This window comes from Mustela erminea, chromosome 5 (genome assembly GCF_009829155.1).
Source record: "Mustela erminea isolate mMusErm1 chromosome 5, mMusErm1.Pri, whole genome shotgun sequence".
NCBI lineage: Eukaryota > Metazoa > Chordata > Mammalia > Carnivora > Mustelidae > Mustela > Mustela erminea.
In genome coordinates, this window is record NC_045618.1 from 116006659 (window position 1) to 116032815 (window position 26157).

The following is a 26157-nucleotide window of genomic DNA, read 5'->3' on the forward strand; positions in this document are numbered from 1 at the left end:
AGGTCTCCCTAAAATAACGCGGCTCTGCTCCTTTCCCTCACACTGGTTCTTGAAAAAGGAAGCCGGCTTCCATCGCTGCTGCATCCCTCGCGTTCTCTCCAACGGTGAAGGTACCGCAGGTCTGGCGACGCCCCCGGCGCCTCCTGGTGGACGTTCAAGGGTGTTGGTTTGTTTGCTTAGAGGGCGAAGAAAAGAAATACTTGTATATTTGGCGGAGATGGATATATTAAGTTGTTTGGTGCGGATGGAGATCTATCTATCTCCATATATATATATTTCGGGGAGGTGGATCTATATATATTTGGTGGAGATGGCTATATATGTGTGTATATATATGTATGTATGTATATTTGAGGGGAGATGGATATATATGTATTTGGTGGGGATGGATATATATATATATATATATATATATATATATATATATATTTGGAGATGGATACACACACGCGCGCGCACACACACACACACACACGGTGGATATATCTGCTGAAAACCCCTATTCCATAAGCACCTCAACTGGGTAGAATGAAGGAATAGCTTGGCTTGTTTCTCAAGGGGACCCTGAAAGACATAGAAACTTGATAGTGAATAATTGCATAGAAATAGGGTTCATCATCCAAACTATGATTTTATTTTTTCAAGAAAAACTAAGAGCGTTCAGGTAGGTTTGAGACAGTCAGAAAATGTGTGAATAGTGTTTAATGTAAACTTGGAGGACTTTCGGTTCCAGGTAACACACATTGGAACCAATTAGGGCTGTTTGATGAGTGTTATTTTGAGACACCTCCTCCCACCTTTTTTTCCCATTTGGAGTGGCAGTGGCTATAGGAGACAGATGGGAGGAGGACTGGAAGGAGGAGCTTGGCAGGTGGGTGGGGCATGATGAACTATGTTGTTAATAACCTAGCTGCTGTCAGATAGGCAGTGAGAGGCAAGTGAAGGATTGAAAGCAGGGAAACAACATGATTGGATTTATATTTCTGGAACATAACCCTAGCAACAATGGAGTGAAGGGGGGGCGTTCAACAGGATGCAGGAAGCCCTGTTAGCTGGACACTATAGTCACCCAAGGCAGGAAAGATTGGGACTTAAGGGGGAAGAGTAGCAGGAGGTGCGGGTCTGGGTGACCTGGGGCATGTACAGATTCCTGAAATAGAAAAAGAATATTCAAAGATAGCTTGGCCCTGGGGGTGTGAGAAGCAGTGAAGGGTTAGAGCTGACTTCCTGGAGCAATGAGGTAGTTGGGTGACCCCAGTGAGAGCATGGACCCAGGAGGGAGGATTAGGTGATGGGGAGGGCCTGGGAAGGAGGGGTTCCTTTTTGGACCACTTGAGTGTGAGGCGGAGCTGGCCAGCAGATGGGGCTAGAGTTTAGGCCATCATCCCTATATACAATGTTCCTAAAACCAGCAGAGGGAGTGAGATCACCCAGGAAGGGCCGGAGGAGCGGCAAGGGAGGCAAGAAGGGTATTGATGAGGCTGCTCAAGGACGAGTCCAGGAAGGAGACCAATAAGGACAAGCATGAAAGCCATGGTGACATCAACAAAAACAGCTTCAGTATGGGTATTGGGGTTGATGTTGAAATGCAGGAGGTTAGGGGAAGGTGGGAAAATGAGCATTAGTAAAACTTAATCTTTTTTTTTCTTTTTTAAGATTTTATTTATTTATTTGACAGACAGAGATCACAAGTAGGCAGAGAGGCAGGCAGAGAGAGAGAGAAGGAAACGGGCTGTTTGCGGAGCAGAGAGCCCAATGCGGGGCTCGATCTCAGGACCCTGGGATCATGACCTGAACTGAAGGCAGAGGCTTTAACCCACTGAGCCACCCAGGCACCCCTAAATCTTAATCTTTTAGTGGAGGCTACTAGAAAACATGTTCAACCTTTACACCAGAGGGAGGACAATATCTTCAACCTCCTGGACAGAAAGCAAGTCTTCTCTGACCCGGAGGGAAACTCTATCTCCCAGAGATGTTTGCTGTACATACTTCCTTGGAAAAATGGTCCAGAATAAAAGCCTTTACAAGACATCCAGAAATGCTATGGAGAACTACCCTCAATAGGAAAAGGGCGCAATCAGTCAGGTGGCGAGGAAGAGGTGGGGCTAGGATTTGGACGAGGCCCTATCTGATCCTGAAGGGGCCACCATGCTTCGTGTTTCCACAAGTAAACTATATAGAGGTGAATTTAGGTGCAGGTGAGAGGGCAAGCCAACCTCTCCAAACCTTGGCTTTCTCTTTGCACAGAGTCCCATTCCATTGCCTACCTCAAAGATCAATAATGTCTGCTATGTAAATGCCACCTTTGTCACTGAGTAGGGACAATAATTGCTACCTTCCAGGATTGTTGTGAAAACTGGAAAGATATAGGCACAGTACCTAGACGAATGTCTAGGGGAATAAGCAGTGATAAAATAGGTACCATTCATTTTGATAAACCTCATCTTATAAGCATGGTCAAAATCGAGAAAGAAATACGTATAGTGTCTATAAGTTTTAAGGGGAAGCCCCGCAAATGTCCCGTGTTTGATTAAGGAATGATTCATCAACCGGGAAGGTCACAGAAGGAGAGGGCATGGGAAGGGGACCCTGAAATAGGACACCGATCTTTAGCTAGCCACTTCAGCAGAACTGACTTGCCCAACGGTGTTGGTGGGGGCAGGCAGGAGGCAGGTTTCACCACTAAACACCCAGATAACTCTCACCTCTCATCTTGAAGTGCATTGCACATTTCAGGAGATGGGTTTCTTTCTTTCTTTTTTTAAATTGGAGATGGGTTTCAAAGAGGTTAAATACTGATTTCCTTCAGGTTGGGAGTCCTAGCCTGCCCAAGGTCCAAGGTGTTAAATCCAAGTTTATTATGGTACCCAGTAAAGATAGGAGCCCAGTTTGGGAATGCACGCCCGCCCCTTGTAGGTAAGCCAGTGGACACGGTGGTGAGGAAGGTCGGCTTAAGAGTCATGCAGACTGCTTGTTCAAATGCCAGCTCAACAAAGCTGTATGATTTTTTTTTAAAGATTTTATTTATTGGGCACCTGGGTAGCTCAGTGGGTTAAAGCCTCTGCCTTTGGCTCAGGTCATGATTCCAGAATCCTGGAATCAAGCCCCAGCAGGGAGTCTGCTCAGCAGGGAGCCTGCTTCCCCCTCTCTCTCTGCCTGCCTTTCCGCCTACTTGTGATCTCTCTCTCTGTGTCAAATAAAAAAATAAGTCTTAAAAATATTTTATTTATTTGAGAGAGAGAGAGAGAATGAGAGAGAAAGAGAGCATGAGAGGGAAGCGGTCAGAGGGAGAAGCAGACTCCCCGCCAAGCAGGGAGCCCAATACAGGACTCAATCCCGGGACTCCAGGATTATGACCTGAGCTGAAGGCAGTCGCTTAACCAACTGAGCCACCCAGGCACCACAAGCTGTATGATTTGAGACAAGTTTCTTAGGTCCTCTAAGCCTCTCAAAAGAGGAGGCCACAATGGGGACCGTTATTTTGCCTTGCACAGGCCTTTAGAGATGATGATTTGTTAAGTACCCTGTTTGATCCTTTAATATCCTAGCTCACCGGCAGTCTGGGGAGCTATAACAAATTACCTCGCACTAGGCGGCTTAAACAACAAACGTTTCTCATAGTTCTGGAGGCGGGGAGGTCCGAGATCAGGGTGCTGGCAGATCTGGGGTTTGGTGGAGGACTCCTCTTCCAGCCTTGCTCATAGCCAGCCCCTTGGGTTGGCTCCTCATAGCAGAGAGAGAACAAGAGGGCACAAATTCTGTCCTGTCTTTTCTTATAAAGACACAAATCCCATCATGAGTGCTCTATCCTCGTGTCCTAATTACCTCCCAAAGGACCCATCTCCAAAAATCATCACATCAGAGGTTAGGATTTCAACATTCGATTTGGGGGACACCCAAACATTCAATCCATAGCTCTCACTTAATTTGGACAAAAAACCCCTCCAACAATGTAGACATTATATCTCCATTTAAATTCATTTTTCTCAGTGCCCACTACCAACCTCAGCTCTGTGCACTTGGGTTATCCCTTTTCTTCTCAATATAATTCTATTCACGGAACAGGGATTATTCAATCTAAAACTCTAAGTCAAGAGTTGGTAAACTATGATCTGTGGGCCAGATCAACTCACTGGCTGTTTTTGTACATAAAGGTCTATGGAACACAGCTATGTTTATTTGTTTCTATGTTGTCTATGCTACCGGTTGTGCAACAATATCGGAATTGAGTTTTCACAGAAACGGTATGGCTCAGAAAGCTAAAATATTTACTCTTGGGCTCTTTGCAGAACAAGCTTGCCAGTCCCTGTTCTAATGGCTGAAAATAGCTTGTGCTATTGTGCTAGTGATCAATTGATTGCCTTGCACTTCCAAATTCACTCTTCAGGACCTGTTCTGGGAGAGGGGACTTGACGCATTTTCTACCGGACAGTAAGGAGGATGCTGAGGTTTGCCAGTAGAGGGAGCTGGAGGGACGTTGCAGGAGAAAGGGGCCGCTCTTCCCGGTTGCTTTGGGTTGATTTGTGCTTTTACTGGTACAAGCTGCCTGATGAATGGGGCGGGCGACCATCCTGCGACACCCTGCTCCACCTGCATACCCACAACAGTCTGTGGCTTGCAGCTGGAGCCCAGGCCTGGGGAGCGCTTCTGAGGCAGACACCACATGTGTTCAGCCTTGTGCCCCTAGTGGGGCCCTGACTCCCTCTCTCCAGCCTCAGTCCACCTTTAAAGATCATTTCCTGCTTTGCGTGGCATCTGTGGAGCAGCCCCGCCCCAAACCTCTCTGCCATCCGTGGGCAGCAATCACATCCTTCCCAATGAGCTCTGAATCCCAATTGCCAGGCAGACCTCCCAAATTGTCCTTCCTGAGTACTCTAAGACTGCGTTAGGGAACCCTATATCTCTCTATATCTCTGTTTTTACTCTCCTTTTAAAGCTTAATGCCTCCTTATACCAGCTTCCTCTCTTTAAATTACTGTATCGTTTCTTTCTCCGGATTAGACCCAGAGTAATACACAGTGTAAAATGTAACCATTCCCAATTCTTGAGGCTAAAGCCTGAAAGGGAAATTTAGGACATAGATGAGCAGGTAAAACGTAGTATCTGTTAAAAAATAAAGTACTTATTTTGTACTTTGTTAGAGTAATAAAGGTCTATCACAGTAGGAAATGAGAAAATACAGGGAGAAAACACAGGAAAAAAATCACCTATAGAAAAAGAATTGTCCGAAGACTACCAGCTTGGTTACAGCTTGGTGTGTAGGTGGTAGGGACTTGTAAGTTGTGGGAGGAGAGGTCCCTATCTGTTTCCGCTCTCACCTGCTTAGGGCTTGGTTCACAGCACACCCTTCTGTTGAATGCATCCACAAGAGGGGGGGTGTCCAACCGGTGTTATTTTGTTTGCCATATATACAAGGAAAGTGGCCTTCTCAGAATATTTTGAGTCATTAAGCCACTTTGATGAATCACCGGTGTTCAGTATGGTGAAAAGGTGATGGTCATGTCTGAGAACTGTCCTGTGGGATAGTGGAGACCAGACTGCCCTAGACTGTGGAGGTGCATCAGAATGGGAATCTAGAGGGAATCTCACAGTTTATCTGATGGGGTTTTCTCTCCCTTCTGGAAGAGCCACACCTCATTCCATCCACCGCCCCCCATAGCACCAGAGAAGTGCCCTTGTTCCTGAGTGTGACCATGCACTAGGGGCGCTGCCCAAGGTCATTTTGTCTCTGAACAAAATGGATCTGCTCAAAAGAGCCGGCCGTTGTTCACGAGCTGGCCTTGATTCCAGTCTCTCTGCCTGTCCCCTGGGTTGTCTGTTTCTGGGATGAAGCCACTGCTGATCAGCTCTTTAGACCTCTTCCATTTCAGAGTGGTTAGTTACTCTGCACTGGGGCGCTGCGCCAAAGGCAGAAGTCACAGCTTGTGTTCCCCCAGGTCTCTCCTCTCACTCTCTGCCTCACTCACACACACTCCTTGTTTTAAATGGACAGTCCTCGGGCGCCTGGGTGGCTCAGTGGGTTAAAGCCTCTGCCTTCGGCTCAGGTCATGGTCTCAGGGTCCTGGGATCGAGCCCCGCATCGGGCTCTCTGCCCAGCGGGGAGCCTGCTTCCTCCTCTCTCTCTCTCTGCCTGCCTCTCTGCCTACCTGTGATCTCTGTCTGTCAAATAAATTAAAAAAAATTTTTTTTTAAATGGACAGTCCTAACTTCAGATGTTGTGCGCCATTACTCTCATAGGGTCTTAAACCAGTCATCCTGATATTTATATTCAGATATTCAGAGAAAAGTCATATTCCACTACTGGAGATGGTGGCCCCTTTTTGCACGTTTGTCTTGCTATTGGGCTCCGTTTTACCATCCACATGGGTCCATCAATCACACAAGAGGAACAGCAACAAAGGCATTGAAAACTTCTTGTTACAAAGACCCCAGTGGGGCTAGGAAGCCTGGGGATACCGAGAAGGGTGAGACAGGACCCTTGCCCCATGCGCCAGTTGAAATAACAATACCCAAACATCCCAGAAGTTCCATGAATAGTAGGGTTCAACCAGTTACAAGAGCTGGTAAACGACATAGAAGAGCAATCACGAGGCAGAACATTGTTAATACATTAGTAACAGGTGCATTACTGCAGAACGTCAATAATGTGTAGTAACAGGTGCGTTACTGATTCTTGTACAGCGTTAGGTGAATTCTTCAGCCTCTCCGAGTCTGACTCCCTTTCTGGACTGAATCAGTTTGCTAGGGCTCCTGTAACAGTATCTCACAGACCAGTGGCTTACCCAGCAGAAATTTGTTGTCTTATGGTCTGGAGGCTGGAATTGCAGGATCAGGTTGTCATCTGGCTTGGCTCCTTCTGGCATCGCTCTCTCTGGAACATCTTTTTTTTTTTTTTTTTTTTAAGGTTTTATCCATTTATCAGAGAGAGAGAGAGAGGGGGAGAGAGCGAGCACAGGCAGACAGAATGGCAGGCAGAGGCAGAGAGAGAAGCAGACTCCCTGCTGAGCAAGGAGCCCGATGTGGGACTCGATCCCAGGACGCTGGGATCATGACCAGAGCCGAAGGCAGCTGCCTAACCAACTGAGCCATCCAGGCGTCCCTCTCTGGGACGTCTTTCTGTGACGCAGTCTCCTCCTCTTTGAAGACATCAGCCCACCCTGACGACCCCACTTTAACCCCTTCCAAGGCCCCATCCTCAGTCACATTCAGAGATGTTGGGGGTTAGGACTGCAACATCTGAGCTATGAGGGGACACGGCTCAGCCCATAATATTGATGAAGTGGAAACAAGGGTTCCACTCAAATATTGATTGAGCGTCTATTGTTTGCCAGGCACTGGGATCACACGGACAGGGCCCCATTGGCATGGGATCTGTGATAGGGAGATGATTATGGATCAGTTACACCAGGGCTGGGAAGGAGAAGGGCTGCTGGGAGAGCGTCAGATCAGGTACTGGACTGCCATGGCCTGAACTAAGGCAGCCACAGTGACAGGGAGGATAGAAAAATGTTAAAAATGGGGCCTGGGTGGCTCAGTCAGTTAAACGTCTGCCTTTGGCTCAGGTCATGAACCCAGGGTCCTGGGATCGAGCCCTGCATTGCGCTCCCTGCTCAGCAGGGAGCCTGCCTTCCCTCTGCCCTACCGCATGCTTTTGCTCTCTCTCTAATAAGTAAAAAAACAAACAAACAAACAAACAAAACTTTAAAATTCTAGAAAAATGTTAAAGATATTTATGAGAAAGGATCAACAAAATTGATACATGATTAGACATGGGTCAAAATTCCTAGGTTTCTGGCCTGGGCAACAGATATGCGGGGAAGGTCATAGTATTTGCCGAGTTCTGGCAAAAATGACGAGTTCCACTTTAGACCTGTTTTTAAAATTTATTTCAATTTCTTTTTCATCATAATAAGTGCAGTTTAATCCCCATCTCCATTTCCCCCATCTCCCACCTACCTCTCCTCTAGTGACCGTCAGTTAGTTTTCTATAGTTAAGAATCTGTTTCTCGGTTTCTCTCTCTTCTCTTTCCCTTTATTTCCTTTGCTCATTTGTTTTGTTTCTTAAATTCCACAAGTGAGTGAAATCATGTGGCATTTGTCTCTCTGTGGTTAACTTATTTTACTTAGTATAATACTCTCTAGCACCATCCATGACGTTGCAAATGGAAAGATTCCATTCTTTTTTATGGCCGAGTAATATTCCATTGTGTATATGTATCACCTCTTCTTGATCTATTCATCTATGACACACAGCTGGGCTGCTTCCATATCTTGGTTATTGTGAATAATGCTGCTATACACATAGGGGTGCTCATATCTCTTTGAATTGGTGTTTTGTATTCCTTGGGTAAATATCCAGTAATGTGGGATCGTAAGGTAGTTCTATTTTTAAGTTTGTGAGGAACCTTCATGCTGTTTTCCACAGTGGCTGCACCCACTTGCATTTTCACTGCCAGTGTAAGAGAGCTCTTTTTCTCCACATCCTCGCCAATGCTTGTTTCTTGTGCTTCCCTTTGGGCCTGTTTATTTATTTATTTTAAAGACTTTTTAAAAAAATGTATTTGACAGAGAGAGACACAGCAAGAGAGGGAACACAAGCGGGGGAGTGGGAGAGAGGGAAGCAGGCTCCCCCACCGAGCAGGGAACCCCACGAGGGGCTCAATCCCAGGACGCTGGGATCATGACCTGAGCCGAAAGCAGACACCTAATGACTGAGTCACCCAGGTGCCCCACTTTGGACCTGTTTAATGGTCATAGCCATCAGGTGTCTAACGTAATAGATGAGATCATGAGTTTCTGAGTCTGCAAATCTGGGTCCAAATCCCAGCTTGTCCATGTCCTTGCTGTGTGGTCCAGGAGAGCAACTCAACCTCTCTGAACTACCATTTGTTTGCTCTAACCTGGCTAGCTCAGTTGGTGGAGCATGTACTCGTACTCTTGATCTCGGGGTTGTGAGTTCAAGCCCTACGCTGGGTGTGGGGCTATGTAAAATAAAATACAATTTTTTTTTTTTTTTTTTTAAGATTTTATTTATTTATTTGACAGACAGAGATCACAAGTAGGCAGAGAGGCAGGCAGGCAGAGAGAGAGAGGAGGAAGCAGGCCCTCCGCGGAGCAGAGAGCCCGATGCGGGGCTCGATCCCAGGACCCTGGGATCATGACCTGAGCCGAAGGCAGAGGCTTAACCCACTGAGCCACCCAGGCGCCCCTAAAATACAATTTTAAAAGGCTGCTGCTGAGACTTAAATAAGATGAAATACGTTCATCACATAGCACAGTGTACCTGTGTACCTGGTGCGGAATAAGCACTCAGTAAGTAACAGGGCATTATTGTTCCTAAATTTGGATGAGATGATGAGCAAATCCAAGCTTTCTTTTGGTTGATTTCCTTTGCATCTGTAGATTATGTCTCTAACTTAGATTTCCGTTCCTCTGCTCCCTTTGGAAACATTGCCGTCCGGTTATTTTGCCTCTTGTTCCTGGAGGTGAGAGGATTTCCCCGATGCCCTGAGAGAGCAGGGTAGAAGACAAGATTGTTTTGTTTACCCAGGCGAGTTTGAGAAGGGACCTCAATGATCACTTCACCTTCTGGCCTCCAGGTGGCGCCGCTCCTCTGCTTAACTCGCGTCTCTGGCGCTAAGCCTCTGGAGTGAGAAACCAGGCAGGAAAACACCAAACGGAATCCCTAAAGCCCAGGGGAGTGCTGAGTGCCCTTGAAGGACAGTTTCTTTCTTTCTCTTATTTTTTAAGATTTTTTTTTTTTTTTTTTTTTGACACACAGATCACAAGTAGGCAGAGAGGCAGGCAGAGAGAGACAGGAGGAGGAGGCAGGCTCCCTGCTGAACAGAGAGCCCGATGGGGGACTCAATCCCATGACCCTGAGACCATGACCTGAGCCGAAGGCAGAGGCTTTAACCACTGAGCCACCCAGGCGCCCCGAAGGACAGTTTCAAAAGGCAGCTTGAAGATGTGCCTTCCTCATTTGGCCTGTAGGAATTGACTCATAGGCACACTTCTCTAAGCAGGCCGTGGTGTTTCACGCTTCTGCCTCTCCGCAAGTACTTTTTGCTGTACTTTTTGATGCTACTCTGCCTCGAGAACTCCCTCTTGCCTCACAGGTCAGCTCACACGTCCCCTCACATGTCCCCTCCTCCGTGAAGCCTTCCCTGATTAGACCTTCATTTTGGGTTGGACACCTCACCACTGTGCTTTCACCACCCCCTGAGCGTTGCGTTTGGATGGAGCTACAATTATATGTATATATATTTTTAACACTTTATTAGAGAGAACTTCAAATATTAAAAAATGGAATAAGTGATCTAATAACATCAGTCTTGCTGATCTGTAATTTCGGCTTTTCTTATATGGTTCCCTCACTAGACAGTGACCTCTATGAGAGGATCTGTATTTTATGGCATCTGGCCCCAGATTCTGTGCTTGACATAAATATTCAATAAAGATTTGAGTAATAAGTGGAAGCATCCTTGGTCCCGTTTCTCTAGTCTACTTCCCCTTTTTTCTATTTGGGAGGCTCTTCCCACCTTGCCTTTGGTCTTGGAGGTGAGCAGGGAGAGGGCTGTGGGCATTGCTAGCGGCACACAGGACTCAATATGGCCCTGCTGTGACTCCCTCCTACATCATGTGACCAAATGTCAACTCTGTCTTTTTTTATGAACATGACAGATTAATGTCTCTGGGCCTCAGTTGCGTTATTTGTAGAAGAAAGAAAGAAAGAAAAGAAGGAAGGAGAAAGAAAGAAAGATAGGAGGAAAGGAAGAAAAAAAGCAATGATGCTTGCTTTGCAGGGCTGTTGTGAGAATCAGATAAGATACCCAATAGCTTGGTACACAGTGGGTATGCCACAATGCTACTTTCCTTTCCTGTGGGTTTTATGTTGACTCAAGGGAAATGACTTCATCCTTGGGAAAGAATGGCTGTTATTCATTATGCAGCAGGAACAAGGACAATGGGAGTCTTCGGGAAACACCGGCTTCCCCTGCCTGGCATGGGAAGTGGAATGTCAGCCTTCCCGCATGGCCAAGGCCTCTGTATCTGACAGGGGAGGCCAGACTGGCCAAGGCAACATGAGGAGGGCAGCAGGTGCCCTGCACAGTGCCCTCCAGTTCTGTTTGTCCTTTCTTCTTCCTCCATTCATCTGATGCCCAATGTTCTTGAGTGCCTTCTGTGTGCAGGCCCGGGGCTAGGTGCTCAGGCTATAGTGAACAGACAGACTTGACCATGCCCTCACAGAACCTGAGGTGTCTATGGATGGGGTGGAGGGAGACACAGGTGCACATTGCAACGAGGGATAAGGGTGACGAATGGAAAGTGTGGGCTAGGAAAGCAAATGACAGGGGGATCTCACCTAGTCTAGGGAATAGGAGGGTTTTCTTGGGGAAGTGACATTGCAGCCGAGATATTAAGAACAAATGGGAGTTAGCCAGTCCAAGCATGTGGGGAGAACAGAACCTAACCGATCTCCCAGCCTGGGTCATCTCTCCAGGTCCACTCATGCAGTGCCCCATGTGTGTGTCCCACCCAGAGCTCCCTGTCTCACAGCTCTGCTTACTCTGCATCTCCCCCAAGCCTCCTAGTCTGGAGTTTCCTTCTCACCAAGGAAGTCACCCTTAGATAGCAGCTGAGAAATGTTTCCTTCAAGGAGCACTTGTCTTCTGCTCAAGGATGGTTACAGAGGAATGGTCTTTCAAGAACAAATTCCGAATAGTGAGAATCACAGGTACTTTCTGGCCAATGTTTTGGGGGAATCACAATTGGCTGCAGACTCTTTCCTGAGCACAACCTCTGCCTCACAGAGCAATCTCTCTGCTCTCTCTCTGTCACCGCATCCCTTAGCTTCTGCCCATCAGAGCAACGTGGCAAGACCCAGAGCCCGTCCTTTCCGATTTGGCACTGCTGGAGGCCAGGGCCCAGGGCAGGCCAGGGGATCTGATGAGGGCAGGTAGGTGTTCTGTTACCAGGCAACAGGACCCAGCCCAGCTCGGGGCAAAGAGTGAACTGGACGTCAGCACAGAGTGAGGTCAGCCCACAAAATGGTCTGTGAACCTCTAAAGGAAACAAAAGAGCACCAAGAATGGAGCTAGTCTGCTTTCATTTCCTCTTCTTGACTAAGCTGGAGATCAGGGCAACACTGGCAATGGAAGGCGAGATCCTGGATTCCCCCTGTGGGCAGGGATGGAGAAGCACGTTCCCCATCAGACGATAGCCATATGGTTCATCTCTACTGACCCTGCTGTCCCAAATGCGGTGCCGTTCAAGGACTTTATGTGCAACTTGGATGTAGACAGCATGATCAAGCATGATGCTCATCTAAGCAGGGGACCATAAAAATAATTGTTGCTAGGATTTATGTGACAGACACTTTTCCCCACGCCACATACTTTTAAATTTTTAGTGGATGCTCACAGTGACCCTAAAATGTGGGGATTAGCCACTCAACAGGTGACACAGGAAGAAACAGATTGAGAGGAATTAAAATGCCCAAGGATACACAGCTGACATTGGTGAGACAGGCTTGGAAAACCATCTAAAGCCTTTCACCAGCACTGAGAAACTCCATTCATTCATTCACCCATTCGCCAGAAATTTACTGAGCTCCTTCCATGTGCCACAGGCAGTGTTTGAGGTAAGACAGACAAAATCCTGCCCTTATGGAAGTAAATCCTGGCAAGGAGAGTGGGAATAAAAAAGTAAACAAATTAAAGAGATAATTTCAGGGACACCTAAGTGACTCAGGTAGTTAAGTGTCCGACCCTGGATCTCAGTTCAGGTCTTGATCTCAGGGTGATGAGTTCAAGCCCCCCACGAGGCTCCGCACTGGGCATGGAGCCTACTTCAAAAAAATAAAAAGTAAAAAGAATTTCTCAGAACTTCTATCTAAAATGAAGTGGGCTAACAGAACCATTTGGACGGAATGGTCAGGGAAGTTGTCCTTGAAAAAGGGACATCTGTGTCAGAGGGAGCTGCCATAGGGAGGATCTGAGGGAAGGTCCTTAGGCAGGAGAGGAAACAGAGTACTGGACATTAATGGGTTCTAAGGGAGTTGTCATTCTAGACTGATTTTCAGGAACTTGACTGGGATACAGTAAGATCCAGTCCTTGGGCTCAGAACAACTACCTAAACACAGACATGGTAGACCCGCGTACACCAGCCGGGCGGACAGGGGCTGGAGGGTCAGTGAGCGGGGAGGGTTAATGTAATCTAGAATTACTCTCATCAAAGTAGGGCCTAGGGTGGGGAAGGGGATGGATCCTCTCCTTTGAGCAGGTTACGGCCCACCCGGAGATCTGAGCATACTCTGGGCACTGACTGCAGCGTAAGACACCGACAGACAATAGTTAGATGGTCTCTGTGGAGGGCAGCCACACCAGGGTGGTGAGCAGGGCCAGAAGACCATTTATTCCAGATGGAGAGCTGCCTCCAGAAAAATCTAGGATTGGCTGGAAGGAGTTACAAGGAGTCTGATTTCTTTTTCTTTCTTTTTTTTTCTTCCTGCTGATAAAATGAATATATGCAGACAATTCCCAAAGCAGAGAAAAAGTATAAAGGAAAAGGAAAAGAAATCACTTTATTCCCACTATCCAGAGGCAATCACAGGTCATATCTGATGTAATTCCTTCTAATATTTTTCTAGGCTTTAAAAAACGTAGTTGAATCAGGGCGCCTGGGTGGCTCAGTGGGTTAAGCCTCTGCCTTCGGCTCAGGTCATGATCTCAGGGTCCTGGGATCGAGTCCCACATCGGGCTCTCTGCTCAGCAGGGAGCCTGCTTCCCTCTCTCTCTCTCTGCCTGCCTCTCTGCCTACTTGTGATCTCTCTCTGTCAAATAAATAAATAAAATCTTTAAAAAAAAAAAAGTAGTTGAATCAAAGTGCACCTGTCCACGGTTTTGTCAGTGGTATGTGTGTACATAAATGTTGAGAGAAGCGGCGGAACAAGCAGACTGCTCCGAGGCTGGGCTCTCGAGTTCTTAGCCCGGGCTTCAATCCTGACAATGTCCCATATCAGCTGTCTGATCCTTCCCACCCCCTATGCTATCCCACCTCATCTGTAAAACAAGGATTATAATATAACCCTGCCACATAAGGTTGTCCGAGGTGTGAATGAGCTAGTGTTTGTAAACCTTAAAAACTGTGCCTGTAGACACCTGCTGCATAACGCTTGCTAAGGGAATACTACCCTTCTTTTGTCAAATGTTACATCATAACCATTACAGTGACACGAAGATGTTTTATGGAAAATTCTATTGTCTGAATCAAAGTCCATCCTGTATGTTCACGATAGCGAACAGTCCCCTTGTGTTGGACGTGGTTTATTTCTGACGTTTCAGATGGTGACTGCCTGGAACTAGTCACTGGGTCTACACTTCCAGTTGGTGTATTTGGATGGAGTCACAGAAGGGGATTAGTGGGTTAAAGGACATGGACTTTGTTTTTTGCTTTTTAAGAAAGATTTATTTTTAGGTAGGAAAACATCTAACTGCTAAAAAAATTCAAATAGTACAAAAGAGATTACAGTGAGAAGGACTGCTGTGATTCCTGTCGTCCACTTTCCTCCTCAGGGGCACCAAAATTGGTTTCTTGTTTATGCTTCTGGAGCTGATCAGTAGAAACAGCAGATATACCTCTATCTCTATCATCTCTATCTCTATCTCTGTCTCTATCTGGTGTGCATTTTTAAAAAGTTGGCATACTGGGGCACCTGGGTGGCTCAGTGGGTTAAAGCCTCTGCCTTTGGCTCAGGTCGTGATCCCAGGGTCCTGGGATCAAGCCCCACATCAGGATCTCTGCTCAGCAGGGAGCCTGCTTCCTCCTCTCTCTGTCTGCTTCTCTGCCTACTTGTGATCTCTGTCAAATGAATAAATAAAAAATCTTTAAATAAAAAAAATTGGTATACTACTACTAATGCATCTTGCCCTTTTATCTAGTATGTCTTAGAGACATTTTCTGTTGTTACCTAAAGAGTTGCTTCATTTGTTTGCATGCCTGCGAAGTGTTTCTTATTAAGGATAGGCAATAATTTAACTAGAAATAGATACAGGCATTTAAAAGTTATTTGATGCATATCAATGTATCTTTTAAAACTGTGCTCTGGTTAGCACCAGATAAACCCTATAGCCCGTCTGATTAGTGGAACCAGAATTAAAAATCCAGATCAGCTCAGGGGTGCCTGGCTGGCTCAGTCAGTAGAGCCTGTAACTCTTGAAGCTGGGGTCCTGGGTTCAAGACCTATGTTGGGCGTAGAGCATACTTAAAAAAAAAATCCAGATCAGCTCAAACCATGTTATCTCTGCAAAGATCTTCAAAGACTAATTAGTAGTGGTTGTCTCTAGGGAGGAAAACCAGTCACTGAAGAATCCCCTCCTGATGGCCCCCTGAGGAGATCTGACTAAAAATGAACTGGGCTGACTTGTGAGGTATAGGTCTCTCCATTTTTATTTCTTTTTATTTTACTTTTGAGAGAGAGAGAGAGAGAGAACATGAGTGGAGCGGTATGGGGGTAGGGCACGGTGAGGGGCAGAATGAGAGAAAAATTCCCCAGCAGGCTCTATGCCCAGTGTGGAGTCTGACACGGGACTAGACCTCACAACCCTGAGATCATGACCTGAGGCTCTCAGTTGTTTTTTGATTGTTTGTTTGCTTTTTAAGATTTATTTACTTGGGGTGGGGAGGGGGCAGAGGGAGAGGGAGAGAATCTCAAGCAGACTCCCAGCTGAGTGGGGAGTCGGTGGTTAACCAACTGTGACACCCCATGAGGCTCTCAGGTTTTAAAATGTTCAGACATCGGCCAGGTGATTGTATCTTCTAGCATGTTCTGGCAATTCAGAATAGAGGAACTATGGCTGTATGAGAACCAGCAGGCACGTTCTACCTAAAGACACTCCATTTCAAACACCTTTGTACACGGTGCTGAACACACCTCAGTTGTAGACCTCCAACACAGCCCAGAGATGCCTGGAAGGGCTCACTCTGTGCATGCCTGTGCCCGGCAGGCTGGTGGGCTGGCTGGGGGGGGGGGGGGGGAACACAGACTCCGTCTGAGCCCCGAGTCCATTCCAAGGCCTGATTCTTCTTACAAATGCCCTCAGGTGTGGAATGGAGAGGAGGCAACACTCTGAAAGCCTCCTGGAAGAGGTAGGGAGAAAGGTGCCCCACAGAGGGCCTTCCTGTGGGGACAGAGTGTATCTTGGCCCTTTGCAGGGCCAGCTTCATGGGATGAGATCTGTGCAGCTTCACGGGGCCCCACATTCAGTATAACCCTGCCCTTAGTTTAATGTTCTTCTGCTTTCATCTTGGAATTCTATTTTTTAAAGACTTTATTTTTAAGTCATCTCTACATCCAACGTGGGGCTCGAACTCACAACCTGATCAAGAATCACATGCTCCACCAACTCAGCCAGCCAGGTGCCCCTGTCTGAGAATTCTTAATAGTTTTTAAGCAAGGGGCGCCCTATTTTCATTCTGCACTGGGCCTGGCAAATTACGGAGCCAGTCCTGTCCCTTTTGATTACAGGAGAACGGTGACATGATTTTTTTTGCTGCCTTAATGCTAGAAAGGCGAGAACTGGGTCTGCCTGGAAACCTCCTGGCTTCTAGACCCAAAGCGGAGATGTGGACGCCAGACTGCTTTGCCTGGAGAAGGGGGAAGAGGACAGTAGGAGGGGGAACAAGAACCCTGGAAAGGTTTTGGGGCCTGCCTATCCTGACATGCCACTTGGTTACTTCCTCATTACACAAGAGTGTATCTCCAGGGGAGAATATCCATCAGTGGCCAGCACATGCCCGACATTTAGAGGCTGGGCCCCACTGTGTTTCAGCCTGACCTATGACCAGGAGCGGAGGGGATTAGTTGCCTGCTTGGGCTGGACTCTGGGATGAGCATGTCATCCATACGAGCTACACAGATAATATTGCATCTCCATAGATAGATCTATATATCTTGACAATGTATACCTATAAAAATATTGTATGTTTTACCAAAGACAAAACAGAGGGTTAAATAATCGGCATAAAACCACAAGAATATATAAATAGGACACAGAAGGAAAAACAATCACTTTTTTTTTTTAAAAGAAACCACTTTTAATCCCATTTTCCACTGGAAACACTTGGTAATTTCTAAATGAGGAGCTATCTCTGGAAAGATACATGAAAAAGTCACTGCCATTGTCTCTGGGAAGAACTGGCGAGAGACTAGTTTTACTTCCCACTTTGGTATGTTTTGAATTTTGTACATTGTGCATGTAATACAAAGATGTGTTATTTTATATAAATAATGGTAAAGAGTAGGAGCTTGGGACTGTTATAAGAAAGAAATTAGTACTCTAGTCATCTGGAGTGTTTGGAGTATGTAACTTAACCTGACCAATTTTTTTATGCCAAACTTAGGGGAAAATGCAGTTTTTAGAATTCCGGGATTTTAAATTTTTATTTATTTAGAAATATTCTGGGGCGTCTGGGTGGCTCAGTGGGTTAAGCCGCTGCCTTTGGCTCAGGTCATGATCTCAGGGTCGTGGGATCGAGTCCCGCATCGTGCTCTCTGCTCAGCAGGGAGCCTGCTTCCTCCTCTCTCTCTCTGCCTGCCTCTCTGCCTACTTGTAATCTCTCTCTGTCAAATAAATAAATAAATCTTAAAAAAAAAGAAAGAAATATTCTATTTATTTATTTGACACATACACACACACACAGATCACAAGTAGGCGAAGAGGCAGGCAGAGAGAGACGGGGAAGCAGGCTCCCTGCTGAGCAGAGAGCCCGATGTGGAGCTCAATCCCAGGACCCTGAGATCATGACCTGAGCCAAAGGTAGAGGCTTAACCCACTGAGCCACCCAGGTGCCCAGAAGTTCTGGGATTTTAGTTCTGAATAAGAAACTGGTAACCCTGTATTTGTATTTTATTTAGGAAGAAACCGTGGCTCCTCTTCTTTGGAGAGGTTAAGTAACTCAGTCAAGGTCATACAGCTTTAAGTGGTGAAGCCAAAACTAGAATATGGGTCTAATTCCAAAGCTAGTGCATGGGGAGAAGAGAGACCTGTGGGAACTCAGCTCCTTATGATGATGCCCAGAGCCATGCTGAAAGAACACAAGAGTGCCGCTTAGGGGTCTGTCCAGGGAAGCTCTATTTAAAGCAATGTTGTATAAATACATTGTAAATTCATTATGGATAAGTTTCATTGTAAAGAAACCATAAGTTATATACTCCTGACCTGGACTAAGGTGAAGTTATATATAGTTTTAAACATTTCGCCACAGAAAAATGAATGTGGGCTGCCTCATGCTATAACCAAACATCAGTAGGGATGTTACAGAATTTGCACTAAAGGCCCCATACCACCTTTATAAAATCCAAGGGATTCAGACTTCCAAAATATATCCAGCCCAAGAGTTATAAGAAAGATAAAGTATTAAAAAAGCAGTAGGCAGAGATTGCTAATTGCTTATCCAATATCCATTCTTACCATCTTATTTAATATAGAACTCTAACTTTCCTGGGACTAGAAGTGTGCCCAGGTAAAATATTACACTCCTAGCCTTCCTTGCAAATAGGAGTGGCCAATAAGATGTAAGTAGTTGAGTGGGGCTTCTAAGAAAACACCCCCTTTTCTCCTGGCTCTTCTTCTTACTACCGGAATGTGGATGTGATGGCTGGAGCTATGGCAGCTATAGTGAGTATGTTTAAGCCACAGTAGTTAGATCTCTGTTAAAGGTAATACTAACTGAAACAATGGCCCAGGAAAATGCCTGAGGACCTATAAATGTCATGAGAGTCCATAAGTGCTCCCTAAAATTGATGTGGTGCTCATGAAGATGTTCCGATGATGTTAAGGATACCCACAACAGGAAGGAGTGAGCTGGCAGTCTCTCAGCTCCCTATAGAACCTGTGTCCCTGTCATCAGAAAGAAGCTCTCAGGAGTCTCATTGGTGCTCAGTTCTGCAACCATTGATGTCAGTTTCAGGGAGAAAGGGATAAGGCCTCTAGGCTGTGGGTATAAGAGACCAGGAGGGGCTTTGCCACCCCCACCCCCGCCAAGGGTGTGTGTGGAAAATGATCAGTCAGTGGTGATGGGCTTTCACCAAATCCTGTTCCTGAACCCAACATGTCTTAAGAGAGTCTGTCCTAGGAGGGTTGGGATAGTATGGGGTGTGGAGTTGCTAAGAACCTTGGCTCTAAGGGGCTCTGGCGTGGAGTGGACATGTGTAAGGGGGTTAGAGTCAGAGGGCAGAGGCTGAGGCAAGCTAGAGAACAGTGTATTTGGGGTGCACAGGGAGAGAAACCCGAGCGATCTGAGGATGGTTTCACAAAGTGAACACTCAGTGCTGCTACAAAGACTCCAGAGGGCCCCACTGGGAAAGGGCAGGGGGCTGGGAGTCGGTGGGGAGAGGGGAAGGAGTGGCCTGGAGGACCTGTAACACGTCTCAGGGGTTGAAGAGGCCATGGGGATCTTAGATCCCTGAGTTAGGTTGTTTGTTGGGCCCTGGAATTCCCTGGAATTCCTGGAATATTTAATCATGCGGCTTTCTCTGCAAAATTGCTACAACCGCCATCAAAACACAAGATATTTTTGAGCTTCTGTGTCATTACTTGTCACAAAAGCCTTGTCCTCGGGGCACCTGGGTAGCTCAGTGGATTGAGCCTCTGACTTCAGCTCACTTCATGATCCCAGAGTCCTGGGATCGAGCCCCACATCAGGTTCTCTGCTCAGCAGGGAGCCTGCTTCCCCCTCTCTGTCTGCCTGCCTCTCTGCCTACTTGTGATCTCTTTCTCTGTCAAATAAATAAATAAAATTAAAAAAAAAAAAAAAAGCCTTGTCCTCTTCCAAGGCATGTTATAGAGCACCACGTTAGAATCATCTGAGATGCTGGGGAACTCAGATGGCAGTGCCACAGAGAGAGCGTCTTTGTGAACGAGATCACAGAATATTTAAATGCCCTGTAACTAGGTGAAAAGGTACATTCCCAGACACCCCTCTTAACTCCAAACTCCACAGTCCACTGCTAGAACTGACAAGTATTTCTGCCTGAGGACTGGTATCAAAGTTGGATCTCAGGGGCCCCTGGGTGGCTCAGTCGGTTAAGCATCTGCATTCGGCTCAGGTCATGATCTCAGGGTCCTGAGATGGAGGCCTGAGATGGGCTCCCTGTTCGGTGGGGCGTCTGCCTCTCCCTCTGCCTCTGCTGCTCCCTCCACCACCTGCTCATGCTCTCTCGTTGTCTCTCTCTCTTCCAAATAAATAAATAAAATCTAAAACAAAAACAAACAAACAAACAAAAAACCAAACCAAACCAAACCAAAACAAAACAAAGTTGAGTTTGAAATGCATAAGTCACATCTGTGGGCTCCTTGAGGCTTTGGGGGCCGGGTGGAAGTTCTGGAGCCAGAGCAAGCCCGTGCAGGCCTTCCTGTCTTCTCAATGTTGTGTCTCCTCCCTCTGTCCTCAGCCCTTCCCCGCTCCAGGGACATCAAAGCCGCTCCCTAGACCATACAAAGCCCTTGCAGGAACAGCCACATAAATGCAGCAGCTGTTTGCTGACTGGGGCTGGGAGCGGTGCCAGACCAGAGATTTGGGAAGGGAACGCTTCCAAATGCTGGATTAAGCCTCTGGAGCAGATGTTGCCCGTGGCTGGCCAGCATTCAGATTGCTGGGCAGGCAGCAGGCTCGGCCTGGGATTTGGATAGCTCACAGAACTGTCGAACAAAGACCCGAGCGAGGGTCAGCTGTCAGGGGTCCCCGGGGAGCCCGCTCAGTGCTCAGGAGACTGAAATCACAGTGAGTCATTTCAGACGGAAAGAAAGGGCATGGAACAAGTGTTCCTGTGAACATTTCCTTGACACCTCGCCTACGTGATACTCAATGGATAGTCCTCCCTCCCCCAGCTCTACACTCAGCCTCCCCATTTTAAAAATGGGAACAACTGAAGGCCTGAAATTTGCAAAGGAGTCAGGCTTTGAAACAGAGTAGGAATAATATCGGCACCAAATCCACAAACCCCGTTTTTGCACACGAAGCCCAGATGCTGAAACAGAGCTGGTCTTAGCCCCCTTTTGGAATAGGTGATGCGAGGGACCAGAGAGGTATGCCAGCTAGAGGATGGGTCTCTCAGCAAGGGTGTGCTCCCATGCCTGAAACACCAGCATTGCCAGCGTGAGGCACTGGATAGCTGAGTCAGGGCAGAGAGCAAAGCCGGGGGTTTGAAAAGACATAGTGAAATCTACCCTTTGCTGATTGTGCAGATTTGCCAAAGGGCAGGGTTGGGGCAGAGACACATTCTCCCACAGTGCTGAGAAAAAGAACACTGGATGTGGAGTCATGCAGACTGGGGTTTGAGTCCTGGCTCTGACACTTAACCAGCTGGGAGGCTCTGAGCTAGTTACTGGACTCCTGCGCCCCTGTTTCCCATCACTAAGCTGACTACCGATTCCTGCCTCACAGGGTTGTCATGAATGGGAATGCGCTCCTTTACCGGGACCTTGGGCACACATGTCATCTATTAGAAGCTGCAGCCCCAGGGACATCCCTGACATTGGGTATCTGGGGCCAGGATGTTCCATCAGCCAAGCAAATTCTCTGTTGTCACTGTTCATCTCAGCCCCAGACCCAGGCTTGTTCTTGGGCGGTGACTTCAGAAGCTGCGGCGACATTCCCTTCGAGCCGCTGGAGGCTTGGATTTCACCAAAACCTTCAAAATCTATCTGCGTTTTGAGGCCAGTTTCCTTTTGTCATATTTTTTCCATTTGTTCTTCGCCTTTGGGAGAAGCTTTCATCCTTCTAGCTGCTCTGAAATTAATCTTTCTCTGGATGTATTTCTTACCACCGGGGGAGATCTGGGCCTGCCCCCAGACAGATCTGCAAAGGGGATAGGACGGAGAAGAGAGAGGAAGGGAAATGGTTGGAGCGAGAACAGTGAAGAGAGAACGTGCAGGCAATGCAGTTAGCAGTGATGGGGGGGGGCGTGCTTCAAGTTGGCGGTAGGCGCTCCCTAACAAACTGTGGGCGCCAGCGGGCCCCTGAGACATGCTCTGGAGTGCAGAGCCGCCTGCCCCACAGAGCCTGAGCGGAGCCATGCGGGAGAGGCCTATGTTGATTCTAAAATCAGGGCCACACCGCAACTGCCCTCAGAATCTTCAAGCCCAGCTCCGCTTTCCATCCATGCTCCTGCTGCCTTGGAGAAACCCCTGGTTTCTCCTGGGACTTGCTTTCACTAAGCCTCATCTCTTGCACTGCTACCCTGTGCGTGGCAGGCTGCCTGCATCACTGAGCGAGGCCCTGTGCTCAGAAGACCCTGCCTGGGTGTCAAGGCTTTGCTTCTGTCTCAGTCTTGAAATTCTTAATAATTTTATCTGTGATAGGTTAAGCGGGTGTTCTGTAAGTGAAATACAGTGGGTCCACGGAAACTGCATGAATAAGGAACCTGGGTGATGCACACAGCAGGACACGCAGAGCAATGGGCCTCGTGGCCTGGCACACGCACGCAGTCCTGGGACAGTCTACAGCACCACTGGGCCCCGAGGTGGCCAGGCCAGGCCCAGGGCGGACCGGGGCAGTGACAGCAGCAGCAGCCACTGTAGGAGGGTGGAGGAGCTCTACAAGGGGCAAGGACCCCAGGCGGGTGGCCCATCCACATTCCTGGAGCCTATTCTTGCAGCGTCTATACCAATATGAACTCTTGGATCAGAGCCCCCGGACAGGTGCTGCTGGCACCCGGGCAGTCAATTTGTCAGTAGATTATTACTCAATTAAAACATATGCATAGACACTGCGAAGGAGCCTATCAGGAAGTTATTAGAATTCATAAAGGAGTTTAGAATCTGCAATTCTGGAAACTGCTGCAAAATGGCAGAGCAAATATTCATAGGCCGAGAAAGAGAAATGAGATTTAAAGGTCGTCGCATTCACTGGAAAAGAACACTGTATTCCCAGGAAGCTTCAGCTAAACCAGTTATTAACAAGCAAGACAAGTTCAAAATTAATCTGTTCTTGTAATTGAAGATACAGTGAAAGAACGCATAAGTAGGTGTTTTAAATTATGCGCAATAGCTGAAGTCACTTTCGGTTTCTGGTATGACCTCCACAAGTTACAGCAAATATTAGTGGAAACATTCAAAGGCCATTGTGTAAACTTACATTTAAGATCAAATTCAGACTTGCATGAAACTGATTTGTATGAAGAATTAAATCTGCTTAGAAAAGTTGTTCCACAAGAATCGTCAGCTCTAAGTGCTCTGAACTTTATATATATATATATATTTTTTTTTTCTTTTTAAGATTTTATTTATTTATTTGACAGAGAGAGAGCACAAGTAGGCAGAGAGGCAGGCAGAGAGAAGGGGGAAGCAGGCTCCCTGCGGAGCAGAGAGCCCGATGCAGGACTTGATCCCAGGACCCTGAGATCATGACCTGAGCCGAAGGCAGAGGCTCAACCCACTGAGCCACCCAGGCGCCCCTGAACTTTATATTTTGAAGTAATTCATCAGAAATGCTTTCCAATGTTGTCACAACCTGTCAAATATTCTTAACAGCTTCAGGAACAGTTACATCTGCAGAAGATTCCTTCTCAGGATTAAAAATCATCGAAAATTATTTGCGATCTTGCATTTGTCAGGAGCAACTAACATCACTCTCGATTACGATGATTGAAAATAAAGTAGCTAAAATTATACATTTGGATGACCTAATCAATGAATTTACAGGAAAACAGGCTGGAAAATCCTTAGGATTATTCTAGATCTAATATTAATAAAGTATTATTATTTATGGCATAATGATACCCCAAATAATTTTTTATGATCTGTGAGTTTGTTATTCCTAATATATCCCTATCATCCCTATTATGTTTAAAAGTGATGAAGTATTTCTAAAGGCAGAAGCTTTGCTCAAGAGCACCCATATTTTATTTTGCACCGAGCCCCACAAATTACGTGATCTGCTCTGCCTCAGTGCCTTGAAGTTTCTCTATATTTCAGTAAAACCCATAAACATATAAACTCTTAGATTTTAAGAATTCACGGGCACCCTAGAGCAGTGGATCTCAACAGAGAGCAGTTCTGATGCCCCCTCCGTCCCCCAGGAAACATGTGACAATATCCGGAGGCACTTTTTGTTGTCACGATTAGGGGGTTACTACTGTCCTCTGGTGGGTAGAGATTAGAGATCCTGTTCAATGTCCTGCAATGTACAGGACAGTCTCCCATGACAAGGAATTACCGAAATATCGACAGTGCCGCAGTGAAAAAAAAAAAAACATAAACTAGAAGCCCCAAGTGTAGTTTCAGACTAGCAGAATAGCATCCCTGGTGGTTTGTTTGAAATGCAGAGCCTCAGGCTCCATCCCAGACCTGCTAAATTGGAATCTGCATTTTAACAAGACCCCCAGGTGATCTGTGGGCACATCACATTCTGAAAAGCACTGAGTTAGGCTGTGAATGGTGTATTTCAGGCCCCCTTCAATCAGATATTAGGTCAGCCCCAGGGACCACCACTTTCTTCGTATTTCTTGCACATCTCCCCAGCTCCTCCAACCTCCAGGCGGGTGATAGGCAAGCCCAGGTACAGACACTGCAGGCAGTGTCTGACAGCACCTCACCCTTGTCACTCATTCTTAGATTGAACTTGTACCTCTGTCAAGCAAGTATGCAGAGAAAGCGGTCTGGTCTCAGGCCTGGGAAGTTCAAAGCTCTGGCCTGGCTCCCAGCTGCTCCCAGGCCTCCCTCGGCTGCCATGTGTCTCCATGGACCTGGAGCTCAGACACGGCACTGTTTTCAGAGCACGGCCTTTGAACATGCTGGGTCCTCCCTGTGCCCTGTCCCTGCTTGAGCTGCCTCCCACTGAGCCGTCAAGCCTCACTCCTCTGGCCCTCTTGGAAGCTTTTAGTTTTCCTCAGGGTCCCCATAGCTACCAGCAGATGGATCTCTGACAGTGGCCCCAAGCTCCAGGGTCTTCAAGGGAAGAAAGGAAATGCAGGTCAAGTCAGGGTTGTGGCAAATACAGGGCCCCCGGCCACACACGAATGCAGGCCCAGTGTTTCTAGAGCTTTGCGTTTTTAAAGAGAAGCCGAAAGGCTGGGTATTTTATGTGAAATCTTCTGATTTTTCAAATACTGGCAACTAAATAAAAAAATTAAAACAAACAAACCACAAGGGAGACCAAACGCCTCGGCAGCAGGCTAGAGCCAAAGATAGACAATCTGTTGCTGCTGGGCTGTGCAAACATTTGTCACAGTGTGCTGTTGTCTTTTGTGGACATCTTTGTCTCCCCACTCAGCCTGGTGGGAACTGGAGGTCGAGCCTGGAAGGAAGCCGTCCTCAGCACAGACTCGGTGAAGGAATGAACACATGAACGGGTGAGTGAGTAAAGGAATGGTATTGCATAAGCTTTGGTCCAGCAGGGTCTCAAACCACGGCTCGCAATGGCAGGGTCACTCCCTAGGGGTTGTCTGGACACCTGTGGGAGTATTTTTGGTTGTTACAATGATTGACAGACCCACCGGCATTTAGCAGGTAGGCAGTCAGGGTGATAACAACATCAAGCACTGATTTTGTGCTCACTGTATGCAAGACTGTGTTCTAAGAACTTTATTGAAGTGAACTCCATGACAGTCTTACAAGATGGATACTGCCATCATCCCCATAGCACAGGCAGGGGCAGGGGCCACTGGTCAGTCTGCAATGGACAGGACAGCTCTGCAGGGCAGGAACCACCCTGTGCTCTGCACACTCTTGTATGCCCTACTGGATGTCTATGCAGGAAAAACAACCTGTTCCTAATGATCCAAATTACAACTATCATGCAAATTGCTAAAAGGGTATGTTTTATTTTTCAGCATTTTACCAAGAGCTCATCATTTCACAAGAGTCATGCACCAGGCAGATATACTACACAAGGCACTTGAGTTTCTAAAACTGCATACCTATATCCATCTGCATGTAGAGTTGCCAAAGCCATGAGGATTCTAGGTGCAAGCGTTAAACTAATGAGCTGATTTTGCTGGGTATACTTTTAAAAGAAATATTTATTTATTTATTTATTTATTTATTTATTTATTTTAGAGAGAGAGAGAGAAAGCACGAGCAAGGGGAGGGGCAGAAGGAGAGGGAGAGAGAATCCCAAGCAGACTCTGTTCTGGGTGTGGAGCCCAGTACAGG

General features: G+C 46.9%; 1 long non-coding RNA gene across 1 annotated transcript; it reads left to right on the forward strand.

Annotated features, from left to right (window-relative positions):
- The first annotated feature begins 12 nt into the window (after positions 1-12).
- LOC116591588 lies at positions 13-26110 on the forward strand. The gene is made up of 3 exons (XR_004286059.1): positions 13-110; positions 25277-25355; positions 26064-26110. It is a non-coding gene; the product is annotated as an uncharacterized LOC116591588 (long non-coding RNA).
- Positions 26111-26157: the final 47 nt, after the last annotated feature.